The sequence below is a fragment of the Chiloscyllium plagiosum genome, unplaced genomic scaffold (assembly GCF_037043375.1).
Source record: "Chiloscyllium plagiosum isolate Xiang-an unplaced genomic scaffold, Cpla_swu_hap1 HiC_scaffold_9, whole genome shotgun sequence".
Classification (NCBI taxonomy): Eukaryota; Metazoa; Chordata; class Chondrichthyes; order Orectolobiformes; family Hemiscylliidae; genus Chiloscyllium; species Chiloscyllium plagiosum.
In genome coordinates this window covers 25,421,041-25,434,654 of record NW_028270147.1, presented here as the reverse complement: position 1 = coordinate 25,434,654, position 13,614 = coordinate 25,421,041, and the positions used below count along the sequence as shown (strand labels likewise).

Genomic DNA, 13,614 nt, shown 5'->3' with positions numbered 1-13,614 from the left:
GACTGTCCTTGATCAGTCCAGACATTGAAGCGTCGCTTCAAGATATCAATGGCATGTTTGATCATTATAGTTGAAACATGAGCTTTGTTGCGCTTGTTCTCGTTGATTTATGTGTTTCATAAGCCTTGGCTGCCATTCATCCATCTTTATTCCCCTTCACATAAAGGCAGGAGAGATAAAAGCTTCATAAGAGTTACAAAATAGCCAACATATAACAATTTAAGAGAAGTTCCTTAAACAGGGATTATGGCCCTTATTTGCACATGTTAGTGCCTAGTACCTCTACGTAGCTGACAAGGGCACCTATAATTTCTGGTCAGAGGAATTCAGTTGCCCCTGGGCATGAAGGTTAGCATCATGAAATTGATTTGTTGGTCATAAAGAAATTATGAAGGAACAGGTAATGGTTCAATTATTTTATGTAACAGGGCAAGTGTTACAGTAAAAATTATAGGACCTTGATGAGAACATAATGGAATTACTCTGTAAAACTTTGTTTTCCTGATCTGAGGATTGATCTCCTTAAGTTGGAGGGAGTGTAGCAATGTTTGTCAGACTGATTCCTCAGATGAGGGATGGAGGAGAGATCAAGTGCACTCAGTGTATATCCTGAGAGTTTGGAAGAAGGTAATCTCATTGGAACATAAAATTCTTAAGTGACTTGACAGGATAGAGGTTGTTTCCTCTGGCTGGAGAATATAGAGCCAAGGGTCATGGTTCCAAATCAATGTAGCAGCTAATTAAGAATGAGATAAGAAATTCCTTCATTCAAAGGACTGTGAATCTTTGGAATTCCCTTCCCTGAAAGACAACATGATAAAATAGAAGCAGGAGTAGACCATTAGATTCCCCGCTTCTCAGGGAGGAGAAGGTGAGGACTGCAGATGCTAGAGATCAGAGTCAAGAATGTGTGGTGCTGGAATAGCAGAGCAGGTCAGACAGCTTCCAAGGAGCAGTAGAATCGATGTTTCGGGCAGGAGCCCTTCATCAGGAAGGGTTATTGCTGGAAATATCAATTCTCCTGCTCCTTGGATGCTGCATGACCTGCTGTGCTTTTCCAGCACCACGGACTCTTGACTCCCCACTTCTCAAGCCTACTCCGCCATTCAATAAAATCACAGCATCTCTTCATTTGCACTTTATTGCCTATTTGCTTTAACCATTGATTATCTAATAGTTCAAAACAACCATCCAATTCAGCCTTGGGTATGTTCGATGGCACAGCCTCCACAGCTTTCTGAGGTAGAGAATTGTAAAGATTAATGACCCTGTTAAAGAAGAGAGACTCCCTAATCACTATTTAAATGAAAGTGTCTTTCATTTTGAACCTGCCCCAATTCTCGATTCCTCTACAAGGGAAAGTGTTGTATCAGCAACTACAATGTTCAGCCCCTTCAGAATCTAATGTTTTTCAACATGCTCATTTTGTTACATGCCAATAAAACTCAGCCAAATTTTCCCAAACCTTCCTCATAAGACAACCCCTTTATACCATAAGTCAACTCAATGAACCTTTTCTAAACTGCCTCTAATGCAAGATCAATAGAAGACCAAAGCAGTCTCACCAACCTTCTGTACAGTGGTGTCAGTACTTTGTGCTTTTATGCCACTCCTCTGTATTCCCCCTTGCAATAGAGGCACATGTTCCATTTACCTTCCAAATTGTTTGTTGATATAAAAAAGGTGTTGGTTGTTTTGAAAAACATTAATGTAGAAAAATCCCCAGGATCTGATGGGATCTATTACAGAATACTGAAGAAGCTGAGGGAGGAAATCACTGGGGCCTTGTATTTTTTTTTATTCATTCACAGAATGAGGCTGTCATTGGCTGGGCCAGCATTTATTGCCAATCTCTAACTGCCCACAGGCAATTGTGAGTCAATCACATTGCTGTGAGTCTGGAATCACATGTAGGCCAGACCAGATAAGGATGGCAAATTCCTTTCCTTAAAGGACATTAGTGAACCGGATGGGTTTTTCCAAGAATTGACAATGGATTCATTGTCATCATTCGACCCCTAATTCCAGATTTTCATTGAATTTGAATTCCACCATTTGCACATTGCGATTCAAACCTGGGTCTTGAGAACATTACCTGGGTCTCTGGATTAATAGCCTAGTGATGATACCACTAAGCCATTGCCCCCATCCCAACAGGAATCTTCACATCCTTTTTAGTCGAGAAGACTGAAAAATTGTTAGTGTTGTTGTTTTGTTTAAGAATGGCAACAGGGATAATCCCAGAAATTACAGGCCAATGAACCTTACATCATCGGTATGGAAATCATAAGACCATAAGACCTGGGAGCAGAAATTAAGCCATTCAGCCCATTGTGTCTGCACTGACATTCAATCATGGCTGATAAGTTTCTCATCCCCTTTCACTACCTTCTCCCCTTGTCTCTTGATCTTCTTGAAAATCAAGAACCTATCTATCTCAGTCTTAAATATACTCAGTGACCTGGCCTCCACTGTCTTTTATGTAGTGAATTCCACAGATTCACCTCTCTCTAGCTGAAGATGTTTCTCCTTATCTATGTTCTAAAAGGTGTTTCCTTTACTCTAAGGCTGTGACCTCGGGTCCTAGTCTTTCCCACTAATGGAAACATCTTTCCAACATCCACTGTATCTAGTCCATTCAGTATTCTATAAGTTTCAATTTTATCCTCCTTCCCATCCTTCTAAACTCTATTGAATATAGTCCCAGAGTCCTCAAATGTTCCTCATATGTTAATTTTTCATTCCTTGGACCATTCTTGTGAACTTCCTCTGAACACACTACAGGGCCAGTGCATCCTTCCTGAGATAAGGGGTCCAAGACCATGCACAATACTCCAAATGTGGCCAGACCAGAGCCTTATAGAGCCCTCGTCAGACAAGATTCCTAGGGACAGGATTTACTCATATTTGGAAAACTATGGACTTACTGATGATAAGCAACATGGTTTTCTTCAGGGGACGTTATGTCTCACAAATGTGATTGAAGTTTTTGAGGACATGACGAAGATGAGTGGTGAGAGCAGGGTGATGGATGTTGTCTACATGGACCTTAACAAGGCATTTGACAAGATGCCTCATGGGAGGTTGATACAGAAGATGAAGTCACATAGGATCCATAGTGAGCTGGTAAGATGGATACACAACTGGCTTGGTCATGGGAGACAGATAGTAGTGGTCAAACAGTGTTTTTTATGACTGGGTATTTGTGACCAGTGGTGTTCCGCAGGGATCAGTGTTTATAATATATAAATGATTTGGAGGATAATGTGGGGTGGTCTGATTAATAAGCTTGTGGATGACACAAAGATTGGGGGAAGCTATGGATGTCAAAGAGGATTGCCAGACGATACAGCAGGATTTTGATAGGCTAAAGACTTGGGCAGATGAAATTTAATCTGGACAAATGCGAGGTAATACATTTTGCAAGGTCATGCAGAAGTAAAGTATATAATAAATGGCAGAACCTTTAGAAGCATTCACGTACAGAAGAATCTAGGCATACAGACCACAATTCCATGAATATGGCAAAACAAACGGATAAGTGTAGTTCTGGAAAAGCACAGCTGGTCAGGCAGCATCCAAGGAGCAGGAAAGTTGACGTTTTGAGCATAAGCCCTTCATCAGGACTGTAGAGAGACCCAAGAGGGTTGAGAGGTAAATGGGCAGGTTGTGTGGCTGGGGGCAAGGTAGCTAGGACTGTGATTAGATTACTTTACATTAGATTACTTTACTTTAGATTAGATTACTTTACAGTGTGGAAACAGGCCCTTCGGCCCAACAAGTCCACACCGACCCGCCGAAGCGCAACCCACCCATACCCCTACATTTACCCCTTATCTAACACTACGGACAATTTAGCATGGCCAATTCACCTGACTCTGCACATCTTTGGACTGTGGGAGGAAACCGGAGCACCCGGAGGTAGATGAAGTTGGGGGGATGATGGTGATAGGTCAGAGTGGAGGGTGAAGCGGATAGTTAGGAAGGAGGATGGACAGGTAGGACAGTTCAAGAGAGTGGTGCCAAGTTGGAGGGTTGGATCAGGGATAAAGTGGGGGGAAGGGAGATGGGGAAACTGCTGAAATTGACATTGATCCCATGTGGTTGGAGGGTCCCAAGGCAGAAGATGAGGTTTCTTCCTCCAGGTGACAGGTGGCTAGGATTTGGTGGTGGAGGAGGCCCAGGAATTGCATTTCATTAGCGGGGTGTGAGGGGGAATCGAAGTAATCAACCACAGGGCGATGGGCCTAATTGGTGCATGTATCCCAGAGATGTTCTTTGAAATGTTCCGCAAGTTGGCGTCCTGTCTCCCCAATGTAGAGCAGACCACATCAAGAGCCATGGACACAGTGGATGAGGTGTTTGGATGTACATGAACATCTCTGCCTGATGTGGAAGGATCCTTTGGGGCCTTGGACAGAGGTGAGGAGGGAGGTGTGGGCGCAGGTTTTACACCTCTTGTGGTGGCACGAGAAGGTGCCAGGAGTGGAGGGTGGATTGTTGGGAAGTGTGGACCTAACAAGAAAATGGTCTCTGCAGAATGCTGATACAGGTAGGGAGGGAAATATATCTCTGGTGGTAGGGTCTGACTGTAGATAGTGGAAATGGTGGAGAATTATGCTTTGTATCCAGAGGTTGGTGAGGACCGTGGGTTCTGTCTGTTGCGGTTGAAGGTGTGGGGTATGAAAGTGGAGGTGTGGGAAGTGGAGGGCATCTTTGACCACGTGGGAGGGGAAATTGTGGTCTTTGAAGTAGGAGGCCATCTGGGATGTTCTAAGGTGGAATTGGTCCTCCTGGAAGCACATGCGGTGGAGGCAGAGGAATTGGCAGTAAGAGACAGCATTTTTACAGGAGTGGTGGTGGGTGGAGGTGTAGTCCAGGTAGCTGTGGGAATTGGGTTCGAAGTAGATGTCCATGTTGAGTCGGCCAGCGGAGATGGAGATGGAGAGGTTCAAGAAGGGGAGACAGGTGTCCGAGATGATCCAGGTGAACTTTAGGTCAGGGTGGAAGGTGTTTGTGAAGTTGATGAACTGTTCGACCTCCCCATGGGAGCATGAGGTGGTGCCGACACAGTCATTGATGTAGTGGAGGTAAAGTGGGGAATGGTGTCGGTGTAGTTGTGGAAGATGGACTGTTCCACATACCCGACAAAAAGGAAGGCATAGCTGGGGCCCATACAGGTGGTCTGAAGGAAGTGGAGGGATAGGAAGGAGAAATTGTTGAGGGTGAGGGCCAGTTCAGCCAATCGAATGGGTGTGTCACTGGAAGGGTACTGATTAGTTTGGTGAGAGGGGAAGAAATGGAATGCTTGGAGGCATTCGTCATGGCAGATGGGCGTGTTCAGGAATTGGTTGTCTATGGTGAAGATAAGGGATTGGGGACTGGGGAACCAAACATCATGGAGGAGGTGGAGGGCATGGGTGGTGGCCTGGATGTATGTGGGGAGATCCTGGAGGAAAGGGGACAAGACGGTGTCAAAGTATGTGGAGATAAGTTTGGAGGGGCAGGATTAGGCGGAGACAATGGGTTGACCGGGACAGTCAGGTTTATGAATCTTGGGTAAGACGTAGAACGGGGCAGTGCGGGGTTCCTGGCCAATGAGGTTGGAGGCTGTGAATGGGAGATCCCCTGAGGTGATGAGGTTGTGTACGGTCTGGGAGATGCTGGTTTGGTGATGGGAGGTGAGGTCATGGTCAAGAGGGCAGTAGGAGGAGGTGTCCATGGGTTGGTGCCTAGTCTCAGCGGTGTAGAGGTTGGTGCGCCAAACTACTGCTGCACCCCCTTTGTCCATTGGCTTCATGGTGAGGTTGGCGCTGGAGCAGAGGGAGTGGAGGGCTGAGTGTTGCAAGGGTGAGAGGTTGGAGTGGGTGAGGGGGCTAGACAGGTTGAGGTGGTCAATGTCGCGGCAGCAGTTGGAGATGTAGAGATCGAGGGCGGGTAACAGATCTGCACAGGGTGTCCAGGTGGATGGAGTATGTTGGAGATGAGCAAAGGGGTCCTCTGGGGATGGGTGGGAGTCCTGACGGAAAAAGCAGGCACAAAGGCAGAGACAGCAGAAGAAAAAGTCGATGTCACAAAGCGTGTTGAATTTGTTGATCTGGAAGCATAGTGGGATGAAGGTGTGGCCTTTACTGAGGACTGATTATTCATCCTCACTGAGAGCGAAGTCTGGGAGGATGGTTAAAAAAAAAACAAATGGATTAGGTGGTCAAGAAGGCATATGGCATGCTTGCCTTCATTGGTCAGGGCATAGAGTATAAAAATTGGCAAGTCATGTTGCAGTTGCATGAAACTTTAGTTTGGCCACATTTGGAATATTGTATACAGTTCTGGTCACCACACTACCACAAAGGTGTGGAGGCTTTGGAGAAGATACAGAAAAGGTTTATCAGGATATTCCCTGGTTTAGATGGTATTAGCTATGAGAAGATATTGGACAAAATTGGTTTGTTTTCATTTGAACGTCGAAGGATAAGGGGTGACCTGATACATGTTTACAAAATTATGAGACACATGGAGAGAATAGATAGTCAGAGTCTTTTTCTGAGGGTAGAAATGTTAACTACTTGAGGGCACAGGTTTAAGGTAAAAGTGGGAAAGTTTAAAGGAGGTGTGAGAGGCAAGGTTTTTTTTACACAGAGGGTAATAAGTGCCTGGAATGGGCTGCCAGAGGAGGTGGTAGAATCAGAGACAATAGCAACATTTAAGAGGTATCTTGAGAGATACATGAATAGGCAGGGAATGGAGAGATACAGACTGTGTAGAGGCAAAAATGTTTAGTTTAAAAAGGCATCATGTGTCAGCACAGGCTTGTTCTTGTGTTGTGCTGTTCTTTGTTTTTTGGTCATTGTTCTATTTGCTGTATTGGGGGAGATGGTGGAATAGTGGTAATATCACTGGACTAGTAATCCTTAGCCCTAATCTGATATTCTGGGGACATGGGTTTGGATCCCATCTTGGCAGATAGTGAAATTTGAATTTAATAAAAATCCGGCCTAATAACTATTATTGTAAAAACACATTTAGCTCACTAGAGTCCTGCAATGCAGGATATGTGCCATCCTTACCTGGTAGCCATCATGTGACTCCAGACCCACAGCAATATACTTGACTCTTAACAACCTTCTGGGCAATTGCAGATAGGTAATAAAAGTTGGCCTAGCGAGATGCGCAGATCCCATGAATAATTTTTTTTAAATCCACACGGTGGATATTGTTCCTTGTGTGTAATTCCTCTATACTGTAGCATTCTATTGTCTCTCTTCATTTGTCTGTTTTTCCTTTCTATTCTTCCAAAGTGATAAAAAGCTGTGATTTCTTTGAAGACTCTTAGATATAGCCTGTCAGGTCTGGTTGACCTGTCAGTGTTTAGACTGCTCTTTCCTAATTTCTAAAATATTCCTAACCTTCTCTCCTACTAGTAACATTATAAGACCTTTCTTTCAATTGTATAGCAACCTCACCATTGTTACTTCATCACAAATAATTCATCATTCTTGTAGAGTTTTTACTTTCTCGATAGCCTATCTTTGTCGAAAGTTATAACATATCTCCTTAGATTTCTGTCTTCGTCATACTTTTGCCTTTATCTAAATTGAAGATACTAGTCACAAACTAAGGTTTCTCACCCTCAAGCAAAATCCAAACTTCCTCATGGTGAAATCAAAGGTAACACCAGTAATTCATATTAATTTAAGGTTGCACAGTTTAATGTATGAATTAACTCTACAAAGACACCTTTGATTGATTGATTGATTTATTGTCACGTGTACCAAAGTACAGTGAAAAGCTTTGTTTACGAGCAGTACAGGCCGATCTTGGTAAGCAAGGACATAATCACAATTAGGGTGTTTCAAAACTTTCAAATTCATTGTCTTTGAAATCCAACACAAAAAGTTATTTGGATTCATTCCAAATCACTTCAGCTATAGAATCAACATAAAGATTCTACTCTGGATCTGATGTGGCATTGTCACTTACAAAGTCATCCCACAACAACAAATCATTTTGTTCTCCATCTATTGAATTGTGTAGTCCATGTTCTCATCATGATCTGATGATAGCAGGCACTAATAGCATCCCAGGACCTGTTAATGGAAGCACAGAAAATATCATGTGGAGCAGCATGCATTTTCTATTCTTTGTGAAGGTGTTATGTCTTCAACCATCCACCTATCCCTCAAATGGTTTGTTGAGGCACACTTTCAAAGGATAAACTACAGATGTTGTATCCTCTGGTAAAACTATGATGTTGATTTGATTTCAGTACAGATCTTGATCTCATTGGCTATATGGGATCAGAATAGGATCACAAATAAGTCCCACACAAATAAGTTGCATTCTTTATGCAGACATCAGGCTACCTATTCCATACATTATCGATCCATAACTGTACTCCATTCTCATCCACTCAGCCATTGTCATAGACATATTGGGAGCTTGGTGTCCAGCATGGTTTTTATGTTTGAAAATTACCATCGTCTTCAATTTTGTTCCATTGGCCACCGTGAATCCTGTTTTCTCCTATCGTTCTCACCAATACTGTTTCTGAACCTTTCCACTCTATTGTTTGGCAGCTGGATATGCCAAAATGAGTCTTACATCTGGGTTGCCAATGTAACTTAATTGGTAAGAGTGTTTTTGCCACTGATAAAAAATCACAGCAAAGTGATAATTTTGGTATTGAAGGTTTTTGGCAACCTTTGAGCAATCTTGGTCTTCTACAACAATGGACTGTCCTTATCATAAGGTGGCGACATCATTGAGCTTCTTTGTGAAATGTTTACTGGACTCAAGTGATTTATTTCACCCAAACTTAAATGCTTACATACATATTGCACCGCTGATGACAATGTAACCATGCTGACAATTTCTGAGGACACATTTCAACACATGTTTCTCAGGATCAGGTCAAGGACTGGTCACTGTACTGATTGCACATTTGGTCTTGGGCATTTTCTACTGGATGAATTCATCCTTCCTCCATTCTTGCACCAGTTTCTCAATTCCCTCGCTGCAGTACAGTTATTTGGCAAGTTGGAAAACCTTATACCTTTTATCCTGAAAGCAGCTTCATACTTCCCTCGTTTTGCTGGAGGACCCATTAGTGTTCATCAAGTATACATTCTGCTTTGTAAGAATATGTGCTCGGATTGCCTCTTGATCAATATGCTGATTTACAGAAAGGGGAAATAGAACATGTGTTTTTGTGGTGAAAAATTGGCAGAGTACAGCATGTGAGTACAGCATTTAAGAGCTAAAAAGGGATTCAACTTGTACAGAGTATATCCAAAAGCATGTTTTTGGCGATGATAGGATGGAGTTGTCTTATACACTAGGTTGACTTATATGAGGCAATTTACAGCATGTAGGTAGGATATTGTGAGTTACTTACCATTGCAGCTCTTCTAAGCCACCTATGGGCAGAAGGTGGAATCACAAAATTTGGCACTGTCCTGCACGAAGCATGATTTTAAACCTGTTTGGTTCAACGAGAAACAGGACAATCCATCTTCCAATGATTAATTTCTTAACGCGAGCTTGTCACCACTGTTGTTTTATGAAAATGTTTTTCACAGCATAATAGTGAATGAGTACTGGAGATCCAGGCTAAAATCCTGCCCTTCATGACATTGGAATTCAGTTGTCATGAGTCAGTACACATTCCAGATGCTTGCCTAGATTTGGGGCTAAATGCCCCATCCTGGTTCTGACTTCCATTAGTGATTGCAAGGAAATATATTGGCAGGTGATTTATCCCATCATTAGTAAAATGGCAAGACCTATTGGTAATATAGAGCAAAGCTCTCTTGATGAAGAAAATAATGGCTTGAGTTTCCCCAGCCCACTAAAGATGGGCTAGAAGATGGAAACGCTGACAAAATATTTCTGGAGTGGGGAGGGTGATGTATTGGCAGGACATCTAGCTGTCTTTCCACTGCGATGGTGTATTTCAAGCTTCAGGAACATTGGTGGCACATTGACCCATCTGCCTGGCAGGTAACTGAGCCATTTACATGTCCGGTTGATAGACATGTCCTGCCTAAGCGGCCATTTTGTCCATTTCCTCCCCACAGTTAGCAAAACTCTTACATCTTACAAAAGGGCAAAATACTGCTGATGCTGGGAATTTGAAAATAAAAACGCAATATGCCTAAAATACTCAGCAGGTTCTAATGAAAGGTCACTTAACCTGAAAGGTGAATTCTATTTTTTTCATTCTCCGTACATGCTGATTGACCTGCTGAGCAGCTTGAGTATTTTCAATTACTATTTTATGAGAAGAATGGTCAGCAGGAAAATATCTTCCTGCAGGAGGTTTTGGAGTAGCAGTCCCACAGCTCGTAAAACAGAACAGAACTGAGAAATATGGGATAGAGAAAAGAACTTTGGCAGGTAGAAAATTGGTAACTTGATAGTCTGCTTTCAATGTAAAATCAGGCAAGGTTTATGGCAGATGGTGGTCTGAATTCCTGAATTAAGTTGAATTTTAACCCCATGTTGCCCAAGTTTCTAAGGTTTGTTAGATCCTGACAATTCCCCCTTATCTGCGATCAATATTCTCTGAATTTACCATTTCCTTCACAAATGATCACAACACGAGACCCAATTGTGCCAAGCTGAACAACAATGAATAGTCTGTGGGGTTTTTTCCCTCTATTAATTACTTTGAACTTAAAATGCACTGAAAATCCAACTGCATTCATGCAGGGACTAAAGAAGCATAGAATAAATTAAACAGTTCAAATTCAGCTACATATTTTTTGTGAATTAATGATTTTACAAACTGATGTTAGCAAGCTGAGAGATTGAACGTTGTGAACAGTGGTTTCAAGCTATTTGTGCTTATATGAAAAGATTGTTTCCAAATGAACCATTACTCAGTTCCTAGACAGTGGACCTATTATCGCTTTATAGAGTACATGGTAATCTTTGGCATTGATGAACTCAAGTCACCTCAGTATTTGTGCTGCTTGGCATTTAATTAATTCTTTGTTGAGCTGTGAATTGTATTTGTGATACAGTACATATCAGGCATAACTACAGCAGCAAGTATAAAATTAATCGTCCTCTCTGTGTTCTGTTAAAAGCATTTTAAAGAATTGAGATTTTACTCTTAAAGACAATGCTATACTTTGGCCTTTAAAAGGAGCATTTTTTCAAAGTCTTGTTGTTACTGCTGACAAATAATGGTGACAGAATGTACTTGAGGATAAAAGCCTAGAAATTAAGTCATGCATTGCTTATTTCTTGGGCACTAAACAGATCTCCTAATCTAGGAAGAAAGCAGGAGACTCATATACATGATCAATCACATTGGTAGGGATCAATAAATGAATGCTCAGTGCCCAAGGCTGTGACAGGTGTTGGTTCCTCTGTATGTGCAAATAAAGAGCCAGCTTCAAATTTGGTTAGATGCCCAACGAGGAAAGCTATCTTGTTCTGAAGTGGGGAGACTGTCAGCTACTCCCAGCCTCACCTTCATTTGCTGCCTGACATATCCTGGCCATCAAGACTTTGATCACTCCCTTCAGCTATTCACTTTTTCCCCCAGCCCTGAATCAGTACAGTTCCCTTCCCTATAGTTACCATGTTCGCCTGATCTCTTGCTCCACCATTTCTCTATTCCTGGCTTGAAGCTCCACTCCCCAACTTGCTTACATCATTCCTTGCTCACCTGAGGGGTGCAGCCTGGTGTATAGATATCCCAGATCATCAAGTTCCTGCAGACAGCGAGCTATCTGTTCCTCTCCACAACACACCAGCTCAATTGAAATGAGCTAATAGCTGCAGTATCTACATATCTCGGACCTTACAATCAGGAGCTTCACTTCCATCCCCTTCAATTCTGAATGTCGAGGCCTGGTGTACCTGAAAGAATAGAGAAAGAATTGAAAACTGTTCCTTGAGTTTATTTTTTAAAAGTGTAAATGATTGAACAATGTCGAGCTCCAATGCTCCCTTATTTGGTTTCTTATGAGAGAATCATGTAAATTGTATACGGTCAAGAATGTGGTGCTGGAAAAGCACAGAACGTCAGGCAGCAGGAAAATCAACGTTTCCTGCAAAAGCTCTTCATCAGGAATGAGGCTGGGAGCCTCGGGGGTGGAGAGATAAATGGGAGGGGGGTGGGGCTGGGGGGAAGATAGCTGAGAGTGCAATAGTTGAAGGTGGGGGTGATAGGTCGGAGGGGAGGGTGGAGCAGATAGGTGGGAAGCAAGATTGACAAATGGGACAGGTCATGAGGGTGGTGCTGAGCTGGAAGGTTGGAACTGGGGTAAGGTGGGGGGAGATGAAATGAGGAAACTGGAGAAACCCATGGGGTTAGAGGGTCCCGAGGCACAAGATGAGGCGTTCTTCCTCCAGGCATTGGGTGGTAAGGGAATTGCAATGGAGGAGGCCCAGGACCTGCGCATCCTCGGGAGAGTGGGAGGGGGAGTTAAAGTGTTCGGCCACAGGGCTGTGGGGTTGATTGGTACGGGTGTCCCAGAGATGTTCTCTGAAACGCTCTGCAAATAGGAGTCATGACAACAATATTCTAGTAACCAGCCATCAGTTATCAGATGATGGTCTTTTTGTGACCTTGCCACAATTATGAATTGTTTTATATCATCATCGTCTTAAACCACATGATTAAGGAGTTAAAAACGTCCTCTGTCTTGCTTTCCCTTTTCTCCCACTCTCTAATTGCATCGACATTGATAATCTCCTCACATTTGCACAATCTGAAAGTAATATTTTGGAAAGAAAATTACAATAGATTGGCACTAGTAAAGTAACTGAGTGACAGATGTCATCAACCTAATTAAATCAGATTCCCCATGTACTCAGAAGTTGCACTAGAAATTACATTAGAACAATTTTATTAGCAGGTTATCAATTAAAGAGGAAAAGAATCATTGACAGCTTTTCATTAAAAGAGGAATTTGCCCCACATGTCAGCATTTTTTATTTCTTCAGGTATCAATGACCTTTTAGTATCTTTCCCAACTGCATTTGCGTTATCCATTCCTTTGAAATTCAAGATTGTTGGGATGGATGGACCATCAGTACTACTTCTAAGAATGGTGCTGTGATTGTCATATTTACCAACTGAAGTAGAATACAAGCTGGAACTTCAGAAAGTGCAGTCCTTCTCCATCACTTGCTGCTGCTGAATCATTCAGTAGTTCACTCTTCAGTAGCTAAAACCTCTAAAATAGACGTGCTTCATGCTGAAAAGGAATAGATTGATTAAAATGTAGCACAGCTAGGCGTCCCACACCCCATTCACCATTCCGTATCTTTTCAATTGAAGGAGCAACTTGGTCAGAAAAATATTAGTGTGCATGTCTTATTCACAGTGAGTGACAAAATGGAAGGGGGAGAAGCCTAGTTTGGTGAGGAGCCATGAGATGAAGACTGTCTTTCCACTTCCTTATCTCCTGTACCTTCTATTGTGTCATGTCCCAAACATTTAATATCTCATATCGAAAAAAACATTTCTTGTTTAAGTTATTGTGCACTGTTCATGTGGGCTTTTTCTCTGCAACTTGTTTCAAAGGTGTGATGCAGTCAATACCTAAATATTGGCCTGCAGTTCATTGTGTGTATGATGACTTACATGAAACAGAT

General features: G+C 42.4%; 1 protein-coding gene across 1 annotated transcript in view; it reads left to right on the top strand.

Annotated features, from left to right (window-relative positions):
• Positions 1-13,614, top strand: part of LOC122554210 (dihydropyrimidine dehydrogenase [NADP(+)]-like) — a 739,011-nt gene that overhangs the window by 578,527 nt on the left and 146,870 nt on the right. The window lies entirely within an intron of this gene.